This window comes from Micromys minutus (genome assembly GCF_963924665.1).
Source record: "Micromys minutus genome assembly, chromosome: 19".
NCBI lineage: Eukaryota > Metazoa > Chordata > Mammalia > Rodentia > Muridae > Micromys > Micromys minutus.
In genome coordinates, this window is record NC_137954.1 from 35,379,544 (window position 1) to 35,405,409 (window position 25,866).

Here is a 25,866-nt window from a genome sequence, read left to right on the forward strand (position 1 = left end):
TACTTGGGAGGCAGAAACAGGAGGATCTCTGTGAGTTTGGGGCCAGCCTGGTCTAAGTTCTCGGGCAGCCAGGACTGTCACACAGAGAAACCCTGTTTCAAATATATTTTTAAAATTTTATTTTATGTGTCTTGAGTGTTTTGCCAGCATGTGTGTGTGTGTGTGTGTGTGTGTGTGTGTGTGTGTGTATACCATGTGTGTGCCTAAGGCATCAGATCCCTCAAGATTGGAATTATGTATGGGTTTGAGCTATCATGGGCATTAGAAATCAAACTTGGATCCTCTGCAAGAGCAGCCAGTGCTCACAACCATGGAGCCATCTCTCCAGCCCCATAGGATAAGTCTTAAAGGCAATTTAATTTATGTTTTATTTTTATGTTATGAAATGTAAGTAGTTTATTGTAAATACACTGTCAGGAACATAGACGCACTTGCATCTTTTCACAGTGTCAGCATTTACTGAATAAGAATAAAATCACAAGTATAAGAGTTTCAGTTTCAGCAGTTTTCCAGGTATTTCTATTTTTCCCTTGGTAGTCTGGCAGAGGTGGTGAACAGAGGTCTTTTATTTCTTTGTAATTACTAATATTAATTCTTGTATCACACATTACACAATACAATCTTTCCCTGTGTGAGCATGTGTGTTATGCTGTAAAAAGATAAAGATGCTATGACAGAGTTTCTGGAGGTTTAAAAAGTAGGTTGAGGCCTTTGTTTTCTCTCAAGCCTGCCTGATAATGTCATACTTGGACCAGAAGATTTACAACAAGAACCAATCTGAGGAAGACTTGGATGAAGAAAGTGTGGTTTTAACGCTGGTCCCATTTACTGAGGAGCCATTTACTGATGAGGCCTCATTTACCACAGAATATCCCACAGAATCAAATGTTTCTTTAATCATAAACAACAAACTGCCAGTCCGTTCCCTGGTGAGGTATGATGGGACCAAACACCCAATAAGAACCATCCCAAGCACCTGTCCTCCAGCCACCCCGCCTCCTATTAATGATGGGTCCCGGACACTCTTCAGGAGTGGTGCCGTTATCATAACTTGAGTACAGATAGCAAGAAAGTTTGAGACTTCAGAGACATTTATATTCTAAACAAGAATGTTAGATTCCCAACACACCTCATGAGGCCAGAATGAAGCTGGGTAACAAGAAAGCCAAGATAGTCTTCAGAGGAACCGGGCCTCCAGACAGTTGCCAAAGTAGCAGTCAGGAGAGTAGTGTACCAGAAATCCTAACTTCACCTCAGTGGTCCACGTTTGCAGCCTGGAGAAGAATTCTATAAGAGCTCCTCAGTCAATGTCTGAATTGTTGTCCCCTTTCCTCTTCTGTAGAGGTCTTTCTGTCACAAACCACTGGATTCAGATGGTGTGTTGTCCATAGCAGGCAGTGCCCTGCAGATAGGAAAGGCTGGGTTCACCTGCAGTTTCTTTCTGGTCTTACCTGAGTTCCAGACACTCCCCAAAGGATGAATTTTCTCTTCCTGCTACCAGCCTGTATTACCCCGGATCCAGGAGTGGAAGATCATTTGCTATGTCCCGAATGTGTTCACAGCAACAAGAAGATCATGAGGAACTTTAAAATTAGAAGCTGTGCAAAGAAAGCTGCCCTCCCCCAATATGCCGCCTTAGACAGTATCGAGGTTTTACTCTGGTCTGAAGGGAATGGAAGCAAAGAAAAACATCCTGTGGTCTCTATAATGGCTAAAATAAACCTGGACGTCAGTCTTCAGAAGCCCCTCCTCCTGTGTCTTCCAGCAGAGTGGAGAACCTGCAGACAAATCAGCATAAAAACTCTAATAACACCAGCTGAAGCTTAACATCTGCGGCATTTCCTGGTCTTGTGCTGGATGAGAGCTATCTGAGAAATAATATTGTTTTAGTGGGTTTATTTTGCTATACTTTTTTTTTCATAGATTTTTTTGGGGGGTAGGGAGCAGTTTCAAATTAAGAAGGCAGAACGTACATTTTACAGTTTTTTTCTTGATTAAGGCCTTATATAGTAACTCAAGCAGCCTGGACCACAGTATAGAGTTCATTGCTTGTGCTAAACAATCTTTAGGTGATGACAAGTGTCAAGTGTTGACAAATGCCATACATTTGAAATCATACAGTATGCTACCTTTCAGATTGGCTTTTACCTAGCAGTATGCATGTGAGAAATATTCATGTCCTTGGTTGATTTTTTTTCTTTTTAATGCTGAGATTCCATTGTCCAAGCTGGCCTTACAAACTGATGCTCTACTGGTGGACACCTAGTTTATATATATATATATATTCAAGATAGGGTCTCTTGTAGCACAGGCTGGCCTTGAATATTTTAATTTTTTTAAAATGAGATATTTCCAGTGATTAATTATTTGTTTTTTTTAATTGGATTTTCTTTACGTACATTTCAAATGTTATCTACTTTTTTGGTTTCACTCCTGGAATCCCCTCCCTATTGCCCCTCTCCCTGCCTTTATATGAGTGCTCCCCCACGACTCCCTTCCATCTACCCGCCCTGGCATTTCCCTACACTGGCATATTGAGCCTTCACAGGACCAAGGACCTCTCCTCTCGTTGATGTCTGATAAAGCCATTCTCTGCTACATATTTTTTTTTAAAAAAAATATATTACTTAACATTTCCAACTCTGGGGAAAAAAAGGAGGTTGATAGAAATGTAAACAGTCTGTATTGACAAGATAGCACACTGAGAACTCAAACCACCCACAGAGAAGAAGCTGAAGCTGTTGGTTACAGGGCTGAGAGGGATAATGCAGAGTTAATCCAGCTACAGAGCAAAAAAGTGGGGAGGGGACCTGGGTCTAAAAAGTGAGCAGGAGGACAAGCTGATGACTGTTGGGGACAGTGTCAATAATTACAACTGAGTAGAGCAGAATCCCGAAGGACAGTTGGGAATTCTGTCTGTCAGCCTGACACACATGTCGGATGTAGGATGGCAGGTTGGTGGAACTGCTGCTGTCAGAGTGGAGGGTGTTTACCTATGTATGGGGTCCAAGAAAGGGAGTTGCATTCTTTCCTCAGTCTGGTGTTTCCAGTAAGTTCTTGGACCTGATTTTTCTAATATGATAATAGCATTCCCATGTGCCTCTGAAGGCTTCATTCACCATGATAATTTTATAGAATGGTCCCTTTTGATTCCCATGAATAAGTCAGTTATCAGTCTGTGCTACGTAGGTGGTACTGGAAAGATGGAGTTGTTTACATTTTCATCTGGGTGCACAGTTACCCTCCATCCTCAAAGTGGAGTCAAATACTACATGTACATTGGAGTCTCACTAGTTAAGGGCACCTGCTGCTCTTGCATAGGATCTAGATTTGGTTCTAACTACCCACTTCTGGTGACTCATAGCCACCTGGAACTCAAGTTCTAGAAGATCTAACACCCTGGCTAGCCACCCAGTGGGTGCCCATATGTACACAGTACTTAGACTCATGAAGACAAACACCCATACAGACCAATAAATAAATAAAAAGGCTCTCAGGGGAGGCACAATCTGGAAAAATAAAAGCAATTTTAGGCAATATAGTAACTTAGAGAAAGACACAGCCTGATCTTAACATAGCTTATTTGTCTAAGATTTACTTAAGGCATATGAAGAGCTTAATTTAACAACTTTAGTTAATGTGACCAAGACACATTATTTATAAGCAACTTTGGTATCCTTAGATAGTACCAAGCATAAACCTTATGGTAGACCTAACTTAAAATATATACATATAGTCATATATAAACAAAATAAAAGCCCCCAATTTTTATGGTACATTTTAAAAATTGAGATCATTAGTCAGATGACTTTCTCCATTGGAGTAATCACTCATTATGCTAAATCTATACTTTCCAGGGCATATGTGACTCTCTACAAACTAGCAGCCAATTTAAACTTAACTCAAAGCCATAGAGAAGGGTTTGCGAAAAAGTGCAGTGCAAACAAAACAAGCCAAAACACTGTGCTTGTCATGACCACTCAGTCTCTTTCCTTGTCTTAATAAACAATTAGCAAAGAGGAAAATTTTCTACAAATGGGATTTTTTTACAGTGAATTTTTAAGTGATTAAATAAAATACAAGAAGTCATATTTTACAGTATATACTGTGCCTTCTAATCTGATGCAGCTCTTCACTGCAGAAGGCAAAGGCCACTTTCTTTGAACCCCTGCCCCTGAGAAATCTTCCCTTGAGCTTCATGAAGCCTTTTCTTCGTGTTTGATGGGGTCTGAGCTAGAACGATATCCTAAGGAGTGTAATCCATTCTGGATTTTTGACAGGACATGTTACCAGGGAAATTGGGGTTCCCTTTTGTGGGTTCTTAGTCTCGTTAATAAAAAGAATTTTAAAACAGACTCAGAAGGAAGCTTGAGGACCATTTTATTAGAGTTTGAAAGAAAAACAACAGGGTAGGCAAGCTGAGAAATCTCTGAAGCTGCCAGAAAGAGGGAAATGGCCAAGAGGGAGAGAGATAGCCATGCCTTTTGAGTTAGGCATGGAGGTCAGAAAGCCCTGCCAGGGAAAGCACGCTTGGTTTAAATTAAAAGAAGAAAAAGGGAAAGTTATGGTTTCTGAGTTAGAACTCAGAAAAGTGGGCTGGCTTGGCATAGTAAAGACTTGTAGGCAACTGCTTGCAGGGAGAGACCTCTGGGAAGCATAAGCATATTATCTCATAGCATGACCATTACTCCTCCCTTCTCAGTGTGTCTTCATATGAATCATCTCTCCTGAAAGGTGGTCTTCTTGCCAGGTGATTGACAGAGCCCCATCAAATTAACTCTTAGGATATAATGCTCTAATCTGAGGGGAAGATGGGAATATCATGTCTCCACCAAGGCCAGAGTTAGAGCCCTCATGCCATACTTTTGACTAGGAAGCAGCAACTTTCCATGAATAGGCCTCAACAAAGCCCTAACATCTTTTCATATGGCTTTTTCAGTCCTAAGAAGGAACAAAGCCAATGAGTATCTAGTGTTTATAGGGAAACATGAGCTATAGTCTAAAATTGATCATGAAAGAGGATTCTCAATTGCCTCTGTCCCTAATAATCACTGTTGAGCCATCTAATAATATGACACAAAAGTAATTTCTTCAGCCTGAGTTATTATAGACTTTTCCCCCAAGATTCCCACTCACAACTCTTTTCTGCCCCTTAGTAAATCAGAAAAAGGTTAGGATTCTAGAATGTGAGAACTGGGTACCCAGCATACATGACAAGAAGCAAAGTCAGAGAAAGGGTTTACACAAAACATCACAATTAAGACAGGACATGCCAATAAACATTGTTACAGGACATGTTTATTACCAAACCCAGATTGTCATACTGGAAAAGGTCCTCATAGGGCCATCTGCTCCCAGGTTCCTATCTAGAGCCCTTTTTACAGCAGAGATTTCTCTCACTTGTGAATAACAAGCCTGCAAATGTTGAAGAGAATAGAGATCATTACTTACAAGGGAATTATTTTTAAACCTCCTGAAGTGAATTCCAGGGTCTAACATTCCCAGCAGCTCTGTCACTTGGTGCCAGAATCCTACCTTACAGCAGGTGCTACAACAAGAGAAGCCAATCTCTTGGGAGTTTTTTCCCCTTCGATTTTGTCTCCATTAGTTATGTACATATTTATACTTTCTTGTCAGATGAATGGAAGGAGCAAAACAATCCAAAATAGCTCAAAATATTTCATTAAGTTATAGGAATTAAAATTTTCCTGCATAACATTCCTGAATAGGTCAAAACACGTCCCCAAATGGCAAGGTTTCAAATATACCTGTTCTCTTAAATTTCTTCCAAAAAATGGTACCAAAACCCACAAAGGACAGCACTTTGTCCACAATATGATTCTGAGAAAATCTTCAAACTTATCACAAACTGCTAAAAGCCACAAATGTTAACTAAGAATGCTGCACAGATGCTTAGTTTTACCAAGAATTTTGCAAATTGCAAAATCAAACGAGAGTACTCTTCAGATGATGCCAGAAAAGATGAGTCTCAAAAAACAAACAAACAAAAAACCCCAAACCCCCCTTTTTTCTAACCAGTAAAAATGTTTTATGGGCAGCCAGTACTGCAAGTAGGAAGCAGGGTACACTACTTGATAGAAGGTAAGTCCTAGCCATTTCTAGATAACCCACATTCTAACCAACTTGCCATGAAATCTGTGAGACTTTTCCTCCAAAGCTTTTTCTACTGACTGGCTTGCTTAATATCTTTTATTGGAAAGTAATTGTGATAAAGAACAGGGGTGGTGAATTGGTAAAAGGGGATAAATGTATTTGCCATCTCTCCAGCTTGCCTATAGCAGAATTACAAGGTATAGAAACGATGGGGAAGACTGGTCTGGCTGTGCGAAGGTGGATCATTCACACACTGGCACTGTACATGCAAATGCCACAGCCACTCTAGACACTCTTGGACAGCTTCTTAATAAATTAAGCATAACCATTCAAACTAGTAATTGCATTTCTGGGCATTTATCCCACAGAAATGAAAATATCTTTTCTTTTAAACCTGTAGAAGACTTTTCAGAGCAATTTATTTATAATAGTCTCAAACTGGAGACAGTCCAGATGTCCTTCAACTGGTGATTGTTAGACAAGCTATTGTGCACCCAGGATGGTCCTCATTGTTACATGTGACAAGGTGTGTGTGTTTAAAAATTATGCTGGGCAAGTAGGCCAGTCCCAAGGACTGCATAGCACATAATTCCATTTATGGAACAGTTTTGAGAAGTCCACTTTAGAATTAGAAGACAGATTTTAGTTGCTCATGACCATAGGAGGCGGTGCTCAGGGGAGCTGAGAGTGATGAAGGGATCCTTCTGTCAGTGGCCTTATTGAGTATCTTGATTGACAGGTGATGTTTGCACGGATAATAAAATTATATGGAGTAGATACATATAAATGAATGCAAGTAGGAATTGAAAATGTAAATAAGGTTGGTTCGTGTCAGCATCAGTATCTGACTTTAGTCACTGTAGTATTTGAGCTTTTATACTGTTTGGAACCTTGTAAAGGGACACAGCATCTGTTTTTATTTCTCACAGCTGCCAATTAACTTGTAACCATGTCAAATAAAGGGTTCCATTTCAAAATGGCAGTAGGTAAGCACAAATGAGAAAGTAACTGATGTAGTGTGAGGAACTTGAAAGTTTACAGAGCAAGTGACTTTCTAACTTCACTTTGAGGGACTAATAGGGTGTCAGTGTGCTTTGCCTCATTATTTTAAAAAGAAGTCTCAGTTAACACTGTCCTGCGCTCTGAAAGTCCTCACAGCTGTTACTGGTCATCGCTGCCTAGACCTGATGTTTCCAAAGACGGATACAGTACACACAAACAGCAGGGTGTCAAGGAGTTTTATTCACAAGTGGAGTAAGAGTCTAGGCTAGACACACTAGAGTCTAGGCAAGGGAGCAACAGGTTAATTGAACTTGAGTTTCCAGGAACATGAGGCTACTGCTTAGGGCTTTCTTATATGGGCCAAGGACAGGAGAAGTTGGTTGCTAAATGTGATGCATGGGTAACTTTTTGTTTTCACTGACAGGCTTGGGTTAGCTGAGCCTGTTCTTGTATGTTCTTTACTATGATGCATCTCATTTTAATCATGTGTTTACCCCTTTGTGCATAGGCATAAGATAGTAGAGGTGTTGAAGATCATTCTGATGAAATAGTTTGCCTTAATGTATATGTACCCAAAATTAGCTCAGTCTGGATCATCCCATTGCTTGTGGCTTCTTGATATATTTAAGGACATGTTTAACCCCAGAAAAGGTGTTACTTGGGGTTGCTAGGGAGCTAAAAGTCAGAGTGACCATAAGCCTTTGTTTAGAGAAGCATGCATGAAACTCAGTAGAGACATGGTTCCAGGTTGTTAGGTGCTTTGTTGGGGAAAGTTATGTGTATAGCTCAAGCTAAGTGGAATCCTGGATTGCTAAGTTTTCCAAATGCCTGTATGCCTCACTCGGAGGAGAAGTCCACATAGCCCTTGAATTGTATTGATAACCACAGGCCACAGTGAAGGTCAAGAGGATCTAATATAACACAATAAAGAGTATGAACAGTATAACCTTTCTGTGAGAAAGATGAATAAAATCTGCTGATTATATGCTTAACATTCCAAAAGGAGAGACAGAAAAATAGGCTTGGTACCCAGGTGCAAAGTCTGGGGGGTCAAATACCTGTTTAGAGTCACATGACGAGTAAAGGCTACCAGCAAATAGAACCCGAAGATGAGAGTTCCAAGAATAGACTCCAGAGCATGCCATTCTTCCCAGAAGCTTTCTAGGGCAAAGTAGACTTGGAGAAACAGAAATGTAGGCCTGAGAAGAGTTGAAGAAAAGGAAAATGTGAGTTTGTATCAAGTTCTAAACATGTTCTCTGAGCAATGTTGTCATTTAGGACAAGCCTGAAACAGATCACAACATTGTATTTAACTGTCAAATTTTTATCTTTGTCTTTAGATGTGTCAAGAATTAATTCTATGTAGTGACTAGAAAAAAAAATCAGATTCCAGTCCATTGAGGAGTGTCTGGGAAGGAAGGAATGTCTAAGCACAGATGTCTGTTTTAAGGGCTCTGCTGGGCAGGGAGGGAAGGGAAGCCTGAGAAAAGTGAGATCCTGGAGATGGTTTGGGAGTGAGGAGGGAGGCTGGGGCAGCTGGCAAGGGTGGCTGCGGAGCTCTAGAAAACATACACAGTTTTGGAGTCTTCTTTGGAAATTGCTTTCAGAGCCGGAGGCAAATTTTCAACAATGGCAAATCTTCATCTTTTGAGGGTGAATTTAGTTTTTAGAAAGAGCCAAGTAAGTTCAGAGCCAAAGGTGGTAAATCAGGTGGGTGATCAAGGTGGGTAATCCAACTTTTTTTTAAAAGAAGTATAATTATAAAGTAGTGAAACCAATTTTCTTGTGAAGCTTTTGAATTGACTTAGCAAGTGATACTTAAAGGATCCCGAAAACTGCTTAGGCAATGTGACACTGTGAACGAGTACTTAGAGTCCTTCAGCCGTGTGCAGGAAAGTCACCTGTGGGAGCAACTGGCCTTGTTCTGTAGTTCCCTTCCTTATGCTTAAATGCAAGTGCCTGTGTTTCTGTTGCCCAAGGGGTGTCTTAGTGGAATTATCCCAAAGTTTATATATGTGAGAATCAAGTGTTTCAAACTGTGATTGTTTAAACAGTTCTCCTGTGGTCTTTCAGATGTAATTAGAATTCCTAGGATAGGAGTGTTCCCACAAGCATAACAATACTTTAAATGTGTGTTCAATTATCCCTTTCTATAGTCATATTTAATCGTTTCCTTTTGAAACAGTTACTTTGAAAATATTAAATCACTCACACACTCTCAGATGTTTCTCAAACCTAAGGCAGTACTGGGCACATAGTAGGTACTTACTGACAACCCTCTCCATCTTTTCTGCTCTTGTGTTTGACACACAAACCAATGGGGAGAAAATCAGTTCCCTGGTAGATCATCTCTGTTAATAGTTGTCCAAAACTACCCAGGGTAAAAAAAATGAATATAAGCAAGTTTGAAGTTTCCCGTAGCCTTGCTAATGCATTGCACATATATACCAAAGCACATCCCTTACTGGAAGCCTATTTTATGCCTTTTATTAACATGTATTTTATGCCTTTTATTAACATGTATTATACTAACCACTAAACCAGCATGGTGGAACACATGGCTCCATTTGACAGATGCAGACACTATGGCTTAGACAAGTGCAAAGTCACACAGCTGCAAGGAACAGAGCAGGAACTTGCATTCAGAGGCATTAGCTATGCAGTCCTGGCATCTCTGATCCTAGTGTCTCCACCTTCATCACCCATGTCCATGATAAAAAGAGCAGTCTGTCCAGAAATGTTTCACCTTCCCTCCCTCACACTGAGAAAATAGAAATTAAAAATTTTTTAACTCCAAATTCCTGCTGGCTAAGAGACCAGTGTTCTAGCATTGTGCTTTATGGAATTTGAATGACGAAGGCAGTAGTTTTAAAGTTGACTTGTTTTTGAAATGGAAACCTGACCTTACAATTCATCCATGCCCTCCCTCTGCCTCCAGCACCTGGAAGGCTCACACTGCTCCCTGGAGTGGGTGGTGTGGAAGTGGTGACTGTAACATCCTGTCATGGCTTCCTTAATGAGAAAGCATGAGAGAAAGCCATGACAAGTTTGCCATTCTAGGAAACTTTCCACAGCTGTTGCTTTAATTAAAACTTTCTTGGGCCCAATGAACAGAAACCACTAGAGCTCAGTTAAGCAGAAAAGGCAATCTGTTTTAAGGCTCCAGTAGTGCCTCCCAACCAAAGGGCAGGGAGCTCAGGAATGCAATGAGGCAGAAACCCAGAAACTTATCTTGGCCTCTTCATGTTCCCTTCACCCAGAGGAACCTCCTTTTCCTCCTGGTGGGAAGATCACTGTGTTGTCCCGGCCCATCCACCCAGAGGCAGACCGATTTCTCTCTTCCTCATAACTCCACTCTCCCATCTCTCGCTTTCTATGTCTAAACTCTGTGGCAAAGCTTGAACTATACCAGCTTGGGTTCAGTGCTGTTTGAGGAGAAGCCTTATAGAGCAGGCAGGCTACATACCCACCAAAGCTGTGCTCACTCCTGTATTGTTGGGTTTGACTTTTTGAGACAGGTTCATTCTTGTAGTTCTGGCTAGTCTGGAATTTCTCACGCCTATCTCTCAGTCATGCTACTTATTGATTTCCATGCCAAGAGTTGGAAACTTTAATTAATTTTGATGTTATAGGAATCAAATACATTAGGAATGTGGAATTCACAGGATAGCTCAGTGATTAAGAATATGTACTGGTCTTGTAGAAGACCTAAGTTTAGTTCCCATCACCACACTGGACAGTTCACAACTATTGTAACTCCAGCTCCAAAGGATCTGATGCCATCTTCTGGTATCCAAGGGTACCTGCACTCACATGTGTAAACTCTCACAAAGACACAAACATACACATAATTAAAAATAATAAAAACAAATACTGAAAATTCTTTTTAAAAAGAATGTGGAATCTAAAAGTTACATTGGCTTGATTTCTCACCACTTCCTATGTGACCCTTGAGGGTTTTCCTGAACCTTCAGTTAATATATATTCTTTCCCATGTGTTGACTTTTAATATAACAACATACTTAGCTTAGAGACATTTGATGAATTATAATTCATCAAATATAATTGTTATAATTATAATTATAATTATAATACAATTATAATCAAATTATAATTGTCTTTCCTTTTTTCTAAAAATCATTTATATAAAATATCACACCAAAAACATATTTAAGTTGCACAGGGAATAACTCCTTCACACCACCCTCACACTGCCCTCACACTCCTTCACACCACCCTCACACTGCCCTCACATTCCTTCACACCACCCTCACACTGCCCTCACACTCCTTCACACCACCCTCACACTGCCCTCACATTCCATCACACCACCCTCACACTGCCCTCACATTCCATCACACCACCCTCACACTGCCCTCACATTCCATCACACCACCCTCACACTGCCCTCACACTCCTTCACACCACCCTCACACTGCCCTCACACTCCTTCACACCACCCTCACACTGCCCTCACACTCCTTCACACCACCCTCACACTGCCCTCACACTCCTTCACAACACCCTCACACTGCCCTCACACTGCCCTCACACCACCCTCACACTTCTTCACACTGCCCTCACACTCCCTCACACTCCTTCACACTCCTCCACACTACCTAAGCCCTGAATCCTCCCTTTTCATCTGTCACTTGTCATATATTTTTCATCCAAAGACTTTGGTCCTAAATCCTCAAAAAATCTCTAGGAAAGTCCTTCCAGGCAGTGGCTGGAAGCCCCAAGGCATCACCAGAGATTGTTCCACTCTCAGAGATATGTTGGTGCATGTGGTAAAAAGCTCTGTTGGTGCCACCCCTAGCCTTTGTTCTAAAGGTTGGGATTGATTAAAAGAACACACACACATACATATACACATACACACATATACATATACACATATACACACACATGCACACACGCAATAGAATAAACTTAAGAAAAAGTGTCTTAGTGAGATGGTTCATTGGATAAAGATGCTGCTGACCTTGCCAACCTAGATTCAACCCATGGAGTCTCTGTGAAGGAAGCAGAGAACTGACTCCCATAAGTTGTTCTCTAACCTTCACACTCATGCCATGACTGTATAAACTCAATATACAAAAATGTAAATGAAGTTGTAAAGGTATTTTAAAAAGAGGAACACCAAAAAGAATTAATTAAACCACTTCTCAGCCACTTCTCAGAAAACTTATCTCAGCAAATACTATTTCCTAGTATTTGCAACAAGTGAAAACAGACACTATGAATTAAAAACCATTTAAGTAGGGAATCAGTCCTTTAAGAGAGAAGTAAGTATAGAAATAAGAAAATAAATTTTTACATATTCCTTTCCTTCTCTCAAGGTATTTAGACAGAACTGGTCCACCAAAGTCCCCTGATAATGAAGGTTACTAGAAGTGAGGAAGCATTTTCATTACCAGAGTCCTAGTCCTAACAGCCTAGCCACTGCCCAGAAACCAGATGCAAATGCCACAACAGGAGAGCAAAGTTAACCAGTCCACTTCTCTCCAGAAGACACTCACTCAGCTCTATCTTCAGGAGCTTTCAGATAAAGAGGATAATGGGTAGAAGGAGAGTGAATATACATTTATAACATAGTTTTGACGAAACTATAGTTAGATTGGTCTTTATTTTAGAATCAGTCTGGACCTTGTCTCTTTAGAAAAGGCATTGGTATATGAGGCATAAATAGACTAAGCTCTTGAGCAAAGAGCCAGGTTTTTGTTTTAGTTATCCATGGGAATTTAGCTTGAACAGCCTCACAGTCCTAATTACAGTCGAGTCCGGGAGACTCTTACATCGTACAGTCCTCTAAAGCTGGCTAGAGGGTGCTCAGTGTTGGAGAAAGGGAATATAATTGAATTTTCTATTTTAGAGGTTTACTTTGTCCTATAGTCAAATGCTGAAGCGTATGAAAGTAAGAGAAGGGAAGAGACCAGGCATAGATGGTGAGCCACTTCAGTTGTAGTGGGAGAGGAAAAGAGTAAATTCAGGGATGATTCAAAACTTGAAAACGACCAGGCAGTGGGAGTCAGCCAGCAGGGAGGGGTCGGGGGGTAAGGATGTCTTTTCAAAATGAATGTTTTATTAAGTGGGTAAAGTAAAGTGGAAAGACAGTGTTTGAGTCTCATGAACTGTCTAACTAGGCCTAGCATAGTTCTGTAAAACACTGAGGTCATTTGCCAATTCCCATTTATTAAGGTAAATGGCTTGTACAGCGATACATACTACACTTTAATGAACTTTGCTCTGTAAATAATGACAATGTGGATACAGATATATATATTTAAAACATAAAAATAAATATGGTTATATTTTAGGATGACCAGGAACTCTATCATTATTTTGTTTAAAGTGAGGAGGCAGACCTGAACCCCTGAAATAAAGGCTGTGTGAGGAGCTCCCAAGCTTAAGTGTGGAGAGGAGCCTTCCATGCTTCATTCTGCCCAGATCCTTATTTGGACACGCTCTACGCCAAGCAGTAATTGTTAGCATGTTTTCCTCTTGGGAATCTAAGTCTAAATACTTAACATCAAATCCACCAGAAATTCAGTCAGTAAACTTCCACCTCTGCTTTTACTTATAGAACCAGTTTTGTACTGTGCAACAGGGTTTGGACCCAAAATGAAAACTTAAAGATAAAAAGACAAGACTTGTCTTTTCTTATAACTGAGAAAAAAAGTTTTTTTTTCTTTTTTCTTGAAATACACTTTTTTTTCTTGAAATTTCTGAAATATTACTCATTTTAGAGAAAGTAAGAAAAGTTTCTGGTCATCGTAAGGTATAACTGATATTTATTTTGTCATTTAAAAATATATATTCGTGTTGTGATTATTTACAGAGCAAAGTTCATTAAAATATAGTCTGTATCACTTGTACAAGCTTTTTACCTTAACAAATGGGAATTGGAAAATAGTCTCAGTGTTTTCCAGAACTGTACCAGGCTAGTGAGACCGTTCATGAGTCTTGAACACCGTCTTTCTACTTCACCCACTTAGAAAAACATTCATTTTGAGAATACATGTTCAGGGCAGCTCCTCTGCCTCCGGGGAAGAATATTTTGGGTCTCCCAGTGACCAGGGGATAAAGAGACTTGACAGGAGAGCCCTGGAATCCCTGAAGAGCTAGTCCTTTGAAAGAGTCATTGTTATGAAATGTCCCTTTGAAAGAGACCACTTTATCTTGCTTCCAAGCATCTATAGGACAGACAGCATGTCCTGAAAAGAAATTCAGGGAAGTGTTAAAGGTAATCTAGTATGGATGGTGTGTAATTGGAAGAAGGATAGTTCCATTTTTATGGTTGCCATAACAGTCATACGGTTGTACAAAAAATGTGCATAGCTTTTATAGAAGAGGGATGGCACCATTGTGATGATTCTTCTCATATCCGAACAACTGTTTTCAGATCTGAAAAATAGCGTGGCTTAACCCTTCCCCAGTTAGCACAGCATGTTCCCTGAGAACCTTCCAAGTTCCGGGTTGTTGTAATGCATTCACACTTGTGTTTGCATTTTAGCCTGATAAATGGATTGAGAATTAAGGATGATGATGCTTTCAATAGCAAGTTCTGAACTCCTGATTTGGGAATTCAAAAGATGGGAAGTGTGTGTGTGTGTGTGTGTGTGTGTGTGTGTGTGTGTGTGTGTGTGTGTGTACTCGACTAGAAATCTAACAGAGATGTCTAGACATAGTTAATTCCTTGACTTTGTTACTATAATGTTCATTAAAATTTAAATTCATTATTCCATTGTGTTTAGTCCCAAAAAAAAAGGATTTGGTTACAATTTCTGTTTTATTTTTTCATATTAACTATGTGGTTTCTGGAACTTGTGAATTGAATTTATATAGTATATTTAAGTTAAAATATATCCATACACTATTTTTTAAAAAAATCTATTTCCCCTATATTTTGTATTAATATATAGTCTCTCTTATGGAAAAATACTTAGAATTTGACTCTTTTAAACATACAAATAAATATCCCATTTGATGAAATTTTATATCAAAAATTTACAAAGTTACAAGTTCAGTGTAAAGCTGTCAAATTGTTGCACATAAAATGAAATTTCTTTCTATGGATGTATGTATGTATGTATGCATGTGTATGTACATTCATATTTTTTGAGACAGGATCTTACTATGTAGTCCTGGCTGGCCTAAAACTTTCTATATAGACTTTCCTCTAACTCAGAAGTCTGCCTACCTCTGCTTCCCTAGTGCTTATACTAAAGACATGCACCACTCTGTACAGCAAAATATTTATTCTTAAACATTGTAATAAGGGTTCATTTAAAACTGGCCTTTATCTCTCCCCAAACCCCATCTTCTTGTCTTCTGTTATTTTCTGCTGAATGAAGCCCTTCCACAGATCGTACTCACCTCCATAGCAAAGCACTGTGACCCTTCTTTAGATCCTGCTTGAACCTGGACAAATCTTACCTCGCCATGACCCATTTTCCCAAACCACCCTCTCCTGTACCCCAACTCAGCAGGAAGCAGCTGGAACAGAGACTTTACCCTACTTATCATGGCAGTGGAATGAAGGATTGACCCTAGGACACATTGTGTCTCTCCACAATGACAGAAATTATTAAACAGCAACAAATTCACAAACTATAACCAAGTGATCCTGATTTTTCTTAACAACCAGCTGAGGGAAACCAGATATTTTTGGTTTTTGTTTTTGATTGTTTGTTCGTTTTTAATCCCAATTAGTAATATTAGCTGTAAGATCACTCAGTAACTGAGTCTATATCTACATACCTGTATACTTAATTTTTATTAGTCAATATTCTCAAAGTCCATCTTAAAGTAACTACAGTTTGATATTTTTAAGTCTGGAGTATAGGGAAAATACTACCAGAGTAAAAGAGAAAGAAGGGCTAAATAGTGGTTAATTCCAGCATTCAGGAGGCAGAGAGTAAGGCATATCTCTTGAGTTCTAGGCCAGCCTGTTCTGTAGAGTGGGTTCCAGGACAGCCAGGGTTACAAAGAGAAACTGTCTACAAAACAACAAAAGAAAGGGAGAGAAGGAAACAGTTGTTGAGAGAGCTTGGGATAAAAAGACTTTTTGCACATTGGGGAATTACCCAACATCCTCACTCCTGTTTGGTGTACACACACACACACACACACACACACACACACACACACACACACACACACACTGTTTTCAAAACCTAGGAACACCTAGCTCTTAGGTCATCTGAAACAAGACATGGTCAAAGACAATGCTAGCTGTCGTTGCCTTGGCTGTAGAAGTTTAGTGTCTTAAGGAAGCTCATGGGGGAAGGTTATGTATGACCCTTGTCCTGAGCAGACAGGAGACTCACTTCTTTCATGTCATCTTCCCATGGTGCATTCTCATTGCAGCCTACCTAGACTCCAGTGTAGGTACCACCACTGTAGTCAGCTGCTCTGCTGAATCTTTTCTTTCTGTGCTCTAATTTCAATTCTTTTCATTTTCTCTCTTTGCCCCATGAGAATCTAGCTGGATAGAAACCCTGTGTGTTCTCAAATGGGTCCTGAATACCTAGGACATTAGATGCCCACTACGTATTTGTTGGATGAAAGAACTCTGGCCTTTTCTCTCTTTGTTTCTGATATCTTCTTCATGTTGATACTTCATTAGTTCCAACAACTTGGATTTGTTTTTGATAAAAAAAAAAAAGAACTGAAAAATTATCAAAAGGACTACAATTTTACACAGTTATAATTCATTTAAGAAAAAATAGGAATGGACATATTTCTTGGCAAAAATCATGTTTGAAAGGTTTTGTGGTTTAAAGGGAGTCACTTAATCTTTGTGGCTATGAAGGGGCCTGAATGTAGTCCTTATTCATTTTTTCAGTGCAGCCTCTCACCATGCTTTGTAATTGTCAGAGATACCTAAAGTTAAAGGTGTGCCTAATGAAGCAATGAACTCTTCCCCATTCCCCATCCCAAGTATTCAAGATGTGGGTTGACGGGCTTAGAGACACTATGGATTAAATTTGGACTAGAGTGAGCTTCTAACAGTAGTGATTCTATGACTGAGGTCTCTGAAGTAATACAGTGACTTTTAGGATATCTATCAATCTATCAATATCTATCTACCTGTCTACCTACCTACCTACTTGCCTATCTCTATTTCACATGGATTGAGGATGTAGAGCAGTTGCCTAGACTCTGGGTGAACACACACACATGTACACACATACACACACAGATAGAGGGGGGTGGGGGAGGGAGGGAGATTGATTAGTAGAATGATTTAACTATATGGAGCAACAAAACAGCGTGGAAAGATAAAGAATGGAAAGGAGAGTTCTCTAAGCATAATCTGATTTGAGCCATTTAAAAGTTTAAATGTTAATAAAATTAAATCTAAGTACTCAGGAATCTGAAGCAAAAACTTCATTGAGTTCAAGGTTAACCTTGATACACAGTACGATCTTGTCTTAAAAGAACAATAACAGTGATCTATGATACATTGAATTTAAAAAAATCAATGACTTTATAAAATATAAAAGGGAGAGAGGCATGGGGGGCAGAGAAGATAGTTGTGAGGCAAGGTAGGTCAGCAGAAACACCTCTCAACAGATGAGACTCAGGCAGCACGTGTCCAGTTTTATAACTTATAAAATTATAGTTAAGTGGAAATCATCCAAGAACACTGAGACCACTAGCTGAGTGGCTGTTTGGGAATAGTGTATTCATGAGATGTGAGAGTCGTTCCCTAGAAGACATTTTTTATGTGTTGGGTAACAAGGAACAATCAGGTAGTCTGGTCTGGCTATTAGTACCTTAATCTAACAATATACCAAGGTGGTCTGACGGTGTGCCTTCTCATAGGATACAGTGTGAAGTCCATACCTCACCTGGGAAGTACTCAGAACACTCTCTCTTTAACCAGCCAACCTCTTTATAGCAGTCAGCCCTTTAACTAAAACTGTTTTTGAAATATAGAGGAGATTAATTTAGAGACAGGGTCTTGTGCTGTTGCCCAAACTGGGCTGGCACTCAGGCTAGACTCAAATTCATGACCATCTTGCTTCCACGTCTTTATTTCTAGTATTACAGGCAGATGCTGCCACAATTGATTTATTTATCTTCATTTTTCTTTTTCCTTCTCTGAGGAAAAACTTCAGTAAAACAGAACAGATGACATTATAAGGCAGCTGGTCTGGTTCTTCTAAACCAGCAGTATTCTGTTAAAAGACACCTGGACAGTAGAGACAAAAGAGCTGTAACTCACACGTACAGTGTAGAAGCTGATTCGATTCTGCATCAGGAAGAGGGAAGCTCTTGAAGGCTTGTGACAGACAATTGAAGATGCATATGTATGATTTATAAACTGGGCATAATATCACTGCCTTTTTGGCTTAGACTATAGTATTGTGGTGCCATAGAATGCCCTTAGTCTTCCAACACATACTGTAGTCCAGAGGACATGGAGAGTTCTGCAGTACAGCTCCTACAGGAGTTCAGATGGGAAAAGAAAAGAAGTTAGTGTGTAAAGGGAGATATAGAGGGAGACAGAAGAAACAAATATGGCTGAATGGTAATCTCTGATGAGTCATTTGTGGGGAAAGGGAATTTGGGGTTTTTCTATAAGGCCAAGGAAACCCTGAAACTCATTTTGTACCCTGGGCTGAATTAGAACTGATCCTCTGCCTTGAGCTACCTTAAGACTCACCTCTGATGGGTCTTTATAGATCATTTACAGCTGTTCTTTCAATGTCCCTGAGAGTTCAGAGGGAAGAAGCTTGCGTTGAGCATGTTCTGTGCATTTTAACCATGGCTTCCTTGGCTGGCTCTGCCTTCCTGGCTCCACAATAGCAGGGAAGCTTGTTATTTGACATTTGCAGAGCCATGAGAAGTTCAGTGGGGGAGCAAGTAAAAGAAAAGGACAGGGAACAGTCATTTCAGGTGCTTCTGAGTCCCATTTCATCTTTGTCTTATAAAAAGTCAAAGAACCTAAGAACCACATTCATTTTTGAATGCTTGCCAGCACTTGAGGCTTCATTTGTGGAGCCACAGTTAAATTTTCCTGGCTAGGTAAAAGAGGCTTTCCAAGAATGTCAATGCCATTTCTCTCTGCCCATAGTATGTCTTCATGAGTGCCACTTCATTACTGAGTGGAAGGTAGAAGAACAGGATTGGTGACCTTAGACTTCTATCATTTTTTAAAAATCTCCAATCTGACTCAGCATCAGCTGTGTCAGTAGAACAGAGAGAGAATTGGTAGTAAGGTTTTGACAACTGCCATTTTTAAAAGTTGTGGTTGCACCCCTTCCTAGACTAGGAAGCTTGGGTAGGGAAACTCTGAGTGGGCATTCCAGCTAAGGAGGCTGTTAGCAGACACTGCAGGGCTCACCTGGTTGGCCTCTGTGGCAGTGTTCTTGGGGTTCAGTACCGTGGATAAGTATTATCTTTGTCTCTTTCTGCTGATATGTTTTAAATACAAATTTTGCTTTCTCTATGAATCATGACACTATCTAACTAAGAAGGTGTTGGATTAAATATTTTATTCCTTATCCTAAGAAAGTTATTTCTTAGTGTTTTTTTTTTCAATCTTTTTACCCATTCACCACTGTTGACCCAGATCCTTCCCACCATCATTGCTTGCTCTCAAGAGGACAAACCCAGAGTCACGGGCAAAGGAGGACCTCTATAAATTTTGTTAATCTGGAAATGGTTCTTAAACCACAGTTTGTAAAACACTATTTTATGAGAAAAGAAGATGGGATGAAGACAGAAAAGGACACCCTTGGAAACAATAACACTGTGGTGTGACCACAGGATCCCATACCAGGAAGTCATGAGTTCTAATCCTAAATGTGTTTCCCAAGGTACAGTGGCAACATTGAACGGAAAAGTGCTAAAGAGAACCCTTGGTTATTTTTTTATTCATCTTTCAAGCAACTTCCTTGCATGTGTGCTCTCAGTGTTACAAATACAAGCAAATGTCTGCCGGGTCTGGTACTGTCTCTGGCTTGTCACAGTAGTAAGATTTGTACATAAATAAATAACAGTATATCAAGGACAGTGGCCAGCGCCATCAAAGAGAAGCAAGTCACAAGCATGGTTAGAATAGGATAGAGAGTGTAGTTTCCACTCTGTAGAGTCCTGAAGATCCCTGAGGAAAGATGGCATTGTTCCTGGGTCTTTAAAAGCAAGGTTGGTCTTAGACCTCAGAAACTAGTAGGGGGGTCTCCGGTACAGGAGTGGCACAATGACTGAGAGAATGCAGGATACAGACAAGTTGGGAATATGAGATCGAAATAGAAGAGTGTCCAAAGGGCTTTGGTGCCTAAGCTCAATTTGTTTTATTTTTTAAGGAGCTGCAAAGGGTTTTAGACTGTATATTTGCTATCTGCTGATTGATTTGACCATAACCATGACCTTGAGGAGAAAGTTCTGTGATGAGCGGTAGAGGTCATGACTAAAATCTAGTGAGGTGACTAGTGACAGAGTGCTGTGGAGACTAAGCAACTGCTTCTAGCTGCAAAGGATTAGAGATGCTGGCACTTTGAGGAGACAGAGGTGACAGGATCACCTAGAGGATGTAAAAAATGGAGGGGCAGAAATCTCTTCTGTGCACTTCTTTCTTGGGCTCTTGGCTGGATCATACGGGACTACAGAAGGCTTCTAATTATTCTTCATGTATTCTTTTCTAGAACTAATGGCTTCAAATAAACAGACTGTCTTGGAACTTTACTGTCCCTTTAAAAACTTCCACTAGCCCCTGGGTCACGTGCTTTCAGGTTACATAACTAACATTCTGCAGCCTCCTGGAGTCTCATTCTTGCCCTCCCCTACCTGGCACTTTCCTTTCTAACCATTGTTGCGGAACTCTTTAAATATTTGCTCTCACAGGTTCTAAGAGCTGGCAGGCCAGGCTGCACTCTGCATGTTGTGAGACCAAAGCCTTCCAAGAAGGGGGCCAGTAAAATCTCAAGCATGTTAGCAGAGCGAAGCAGTGCACCCTCATCCATACCCAAAAGCTCCCAGCCACTGTGGCCCATAACCAGAAGCAGCCCTCACTCACCCCACCATCATTGTCATGGCAGGTTCCTGATTATACTGCCTGTTACAACTAGCCAGCTCTGCTATTATATCAAAAAGTATGTCTGTCCCAGTCAAGCAATATCTAAATTTATATAAGTGAATTATTATAATTCTCCTGTTCCATGAAAGTATTCTCTTTTGATTAGTTTTCAACCATTTAAAAATGCAAAACTGAGGCTGGGAGAGATGGCTTAGCAGTTAAGAGCACTGGCTGCTTGTCTAGAGGACCCAGGTCCAATTCCCAGCATTTATAAGACAGCTCACAACTGTCTGTAACTCTAGTTGCAGAGGATCTAACATCATCTTCTGGCTTTTACAGACAGCAAACACACAAGTGGTGCATATACAAACAAGCAGGCAGAGCATCCATAGCATAAAATAAAAATTAAAAATGTAATAAAAATGCAAAAGCTGATACTGGCTTTCAGGCTGTTTGCAAGCAGGTAACAGGCCATGCTTGCATGCAGTCCCCTGTCCCCAAGTAACACTTGTTCAGCTTTCCTTCACAGTAAGAGCCCTGAGTACTCTTCCTTGTTGTTCACTTTAACTTAGACTTTATGCTCCTGGCTTAAGAGCAGATCAAACTGGTCATGGTGAAATAAACTAGATTTTACTCAGAAAATAACTGTGGGAGAACAAGAGGAAAAGAAACATTTACACACTAACCACCGAAGTTGTATTGTATGACTGATGACTGGGTCTGTTTCAGGCTGGAAATATCCTAGTAAACATTAGCATTCATTCATTGTGTTCTTAGAAATGAATGCCCCAGAGCCTCTGGAGACATTTACAAAGATACAACTTACTAGTCAATCCTCCAAGTAAATTAATAAGTCACACCCCACCCAGACTAACAGGATTTAAAATTTTGACCTCGAAGGACATTCTTTCAGTATCTTATGATGTCATTATGATGAGATAAAAGGTCCACAGCATCTCTACTACCTCATGCGACACATCAGATTTAGTTACACAAGTACTTTTATTGAGTATTCTGTGTCCATAAAGCATTTGACTTGGTTTATGGTGGAGACAGTGAGGAGCAAGGAGCAAGGAACAGTGCATCCTTCCTTTACCCCGTGAACTAAATTCAAGGTCCTCCCCGTTGTACAGTTTATTGCTGTACAGTGAGAATCAATTTAATCTTCCTGGGGCTTTCTGTTACCACTCATCCAACATTTCATTTCATACCAGAGTGGCTAAGATTTAAAAACTAAATCAACAAGTAAAGGAAGCAGATGCTAGCTAGCGTGGGTGTAAGGAAAGGGGGAACACTTTGTTGATGGTAGGACTGCACACGCCCCACTCACTATGGAAGTTACTCAGCAGGCTAGATGTAGACCTACCACATGGTCCATCTGTACCACTCCTGGACAGATTTCCCAGGGTTTCTCTGTCCTTACTGCAGAAAAAAACTGCTCATCTGTGTTTATTATTCCTTTATTCACAACAGCCTAGAAGACCGTCAGCTAATGAATAGACAATGAAAATATAGTACACACACAATGGAATATTATTAAGTTATACAGAAAATTAAATTATGAAATCTGCAGGTAAATGGATGAATTTGGAAATCATTTTGGATAACCCAGTCCCCAGTAGACAAATCTTATATGTTCTTTCTCATATGTAGATGCTAGCTCTGAATCTTTAGATATGTGTGTTTAAACTGGAGTACCCATACAAGTCAAGGAAGGAGAGAGAACACAAGTACTATAGCATTGGGAGAGGGAACGATGGAACAGGCAGGTTAGATGAGAGTGGTGGGGAAGAGGCTGCAGAGATAGCTCAGTGGTTAAGAAGACCTAAGTTTGTTCCCAGAATCACATCAGGTTGCTCCCAGCTGTCTGTAAGGCCAACTTCAAGGAATCCAATGCCTCCTTCTGGCCTCTGTGGGCACTACATTCATGTACTATATACACTCAGGCATACATCATAACATTAAATAAATAAATACATCTTTTTTAAAATGGGGTAGATGGAAGGACAGGATAGAGGAGGGACTATGAGAAATAATAACTAACAAACTTTTGAAAATGCCATATACAAACATATACACACATATATGTGTGTGGATACATTAATATATAAAAGGAGTATAAATAGAGTTATCCTAGACCCTCCCCTACATACACACATAAAAGGTTCATTGCTCCTGGACACCTCTAGAATTCAGTGGACTTGGGAGATCAAGCCAGTATCAATCTGGAAGCTTCATCCTACTGGCTACATTTCATAGTGCTGAAAGGTCCTGTGTATGTGCTGGGGGAGTGATTTGCAGTCTTAACCAGTAGTGAATCATGAAAGCTACAGTAATAACTGGCCTGGCCAGATATGGCCACTTATTAAATAGTGGCACAAATATTATAAAAGGAACCAATTACTTTCTGGTTGGATTTAAAACCTATTTCACAAGATGGAATTCATACCTGATACTATAAACTGGACCAAAACCTGTGTCGGACTGCATCATAGGACCTAAGGGAGACCCAATACTATTATTCTGCTAAGTGGACATAGTAATAAATTAATCTTTGTACCTGTCTATTATTACATCTCTCAACCCTCATTGGAGATGCTTCTTTTTGCAGTAGATAAAGATTAATACAAAGACTCATAACTGGTCAATTGGCAGAGAATAAGAGTCTGGGGAGTGCCTAGCTCAAATGGACAATCTGCATTACAGTCTCTCTCCAGCAAAGCTCAGGGACCGTTGCAGAAGAGGAAGCAGAGGAATTGTAATGGATGTCTGCATCAAACAGTATTTGCTGAGCATGACAGTACTGTCTAAATACTTAAACTTAAAGCACCTGCGACTGCACACACAAGACCCACACAAGATCAAGCCAGCCAGTGGAAGAGGGGCTTACAGAGTTTCACTCTTAGCTGAAGAGCTGCTGCAGTTGATGGCTTCTAGGAGAAGAGTCAGTTTTCTTTGGAGATATGGACACTAAGAGGCTACCTATTCACCAGTAGGTAGTCCTACAGCCATACACACAGAGAAAGCACTAAAAGGACTCGGGTTTTTGTTTGTCTCCTTGCTTTTTTTTTTTTTTTTTTAAGAATCTGTGAAGTTAGAAGGGAAAAGTGGTTGGGTGGAGAGAGAAAGAATTGGAGGGGAGGGAATGGGGGATGGGTTTGATTAAAATATATGCAGGTATGGAAATCTCAGACATTGAGAAAAGAAAGTCTAAAATGCACCACAATTTTAAATTATTTCTAAATGAACAAACAGAAAAATTGACTTGTATTTGGTATGCATAAATCACATATAGGTCTTAGACATTGCAGACAAGATTAGGAAAATTCTAACCGCTCCCCTTCATTCACACCTCATCTCAGACCCTGACAACCCCTGACAACCACTGATTTGCTCTATCATTCTAAGTCTGTACTCTTGAGAATAAGTGTATTCTTTCTTAGTGTTTAACTTTCCTTTAATATTGGGTAAAGATTGAACGGAAGGACTCAGACATGGCCCAACAGCTCTTCTACTGAGCTGTGTTCCAGTCCCCTGTTAGTTTATTATAATGTTTAATTTTTTGGAGATTATAATATAATTACATTATTTTCTCGATTTCATTTCCTCTCTTCATCCCCTCTTATATAGTCCCTCCACCCCCGAAATCTGCATGAGCGCGCGCGCGCGCGCGCACACACACACACACACACACACACACACACACACTTCATGGCCTATTTTTTTTGAACTATCATTGTTGTTCTTGGTGGTGGTGGTGGTGGTGTGTGTGTATGTTTCTAAATACATAAATACAACCTACTACATTCTATATAATTTCACTTGTATGTATATGTTTTTAAGGCTGACCATTTGGTACTGGGTAACCAATTGCTGTGCTCTTACTGGAGAGGACTATTTCTCCTCTCTCAGACTTAGTTAGTTGCTGGTAGTAGTTCATTGTGTAGGGTTAAGGCCCTGGGGGCTTTCACCATCAACATTAGAGTACCTATTACTGTTATCATTGTTTAGATCATGCTTAAGAAGCCATGTTAGTGGGTCTCTGTGGGTGGTGCTTCTTTAACATTTCTAGATTGACACAGTCTCACACCGAACTGCTGATTCCTCTGGCTATTAAACCCATCCTGCACCCATTCTGATGGGTGTAGGGTAGAATTTCAAAGTTGTTTTGATTTACATTTTCCTAGTAATTAAGGATGATGAACATTTCTTTAGATGCTTCTTGGCCATTTGAGAACTGTACTCTACAATTCTGCATTTTAGCTGGTTGTGGTTTTCTATAATGGTATTCATCCAACAAAGAGCAGTTTCCTTGAGTAAGGGTAAGAAATACACTTAACTGTGGATATAAGGATACATTTTTCAAATGTAGTTAGGGATTGTGCTAGTTTAGTAGATCCTGACTTACTTTACTACCCCTTGGTATTTAGGTTTCCAATTCCAGGCATGATTCCTCTCTTGTTGAGTAGGCTCTATGCTCAGAGAACTCTGAATTACCATAAAGATATACATGCCACTGCTGCACCCTTAGGGTTATTGTGCCATGGTGTTCATTGTTGTTTATAAGCATTATAGCTGAGTAGGACTGTTGGTTGCTTCTCTCCTTTGGAAACTTGCATAATACCTTCTGGTATGATGAGAGCTAGTTCCCAGAGAAGAGGTTTCCCAGTCAGATCCAGCTCAGGTCCTCTTAGTCCTGTGTCTGAAGTACATGATGC

The 25,866-nt window shown here is 40.1% G+C and overlaps 1 protein-coding gene and 1 pseudogene across 4 annotated transcripts in view; both read left to right on the forward strand.

Moving 5' to 3' along the window:
- Window positions 1-25,866, forward strand: part of DIS3L2 (DIS3 like 3'-5' exoribonuclease 2) — a 311,663-nt gene that overhangs the window by 178,173 nt on the left and 107,624 nt on the right. The window lies entirely within an intron of this gene.
- LOC308432993 (developmental pluripotency-associated protein 2-like) lies at window positions 738-1,639 on the forward strand (annotated as a pseudogene). The gene has a single exon. The product of its transcript is annotated as a developmental pluripotency-associated protein 2-like (transcript).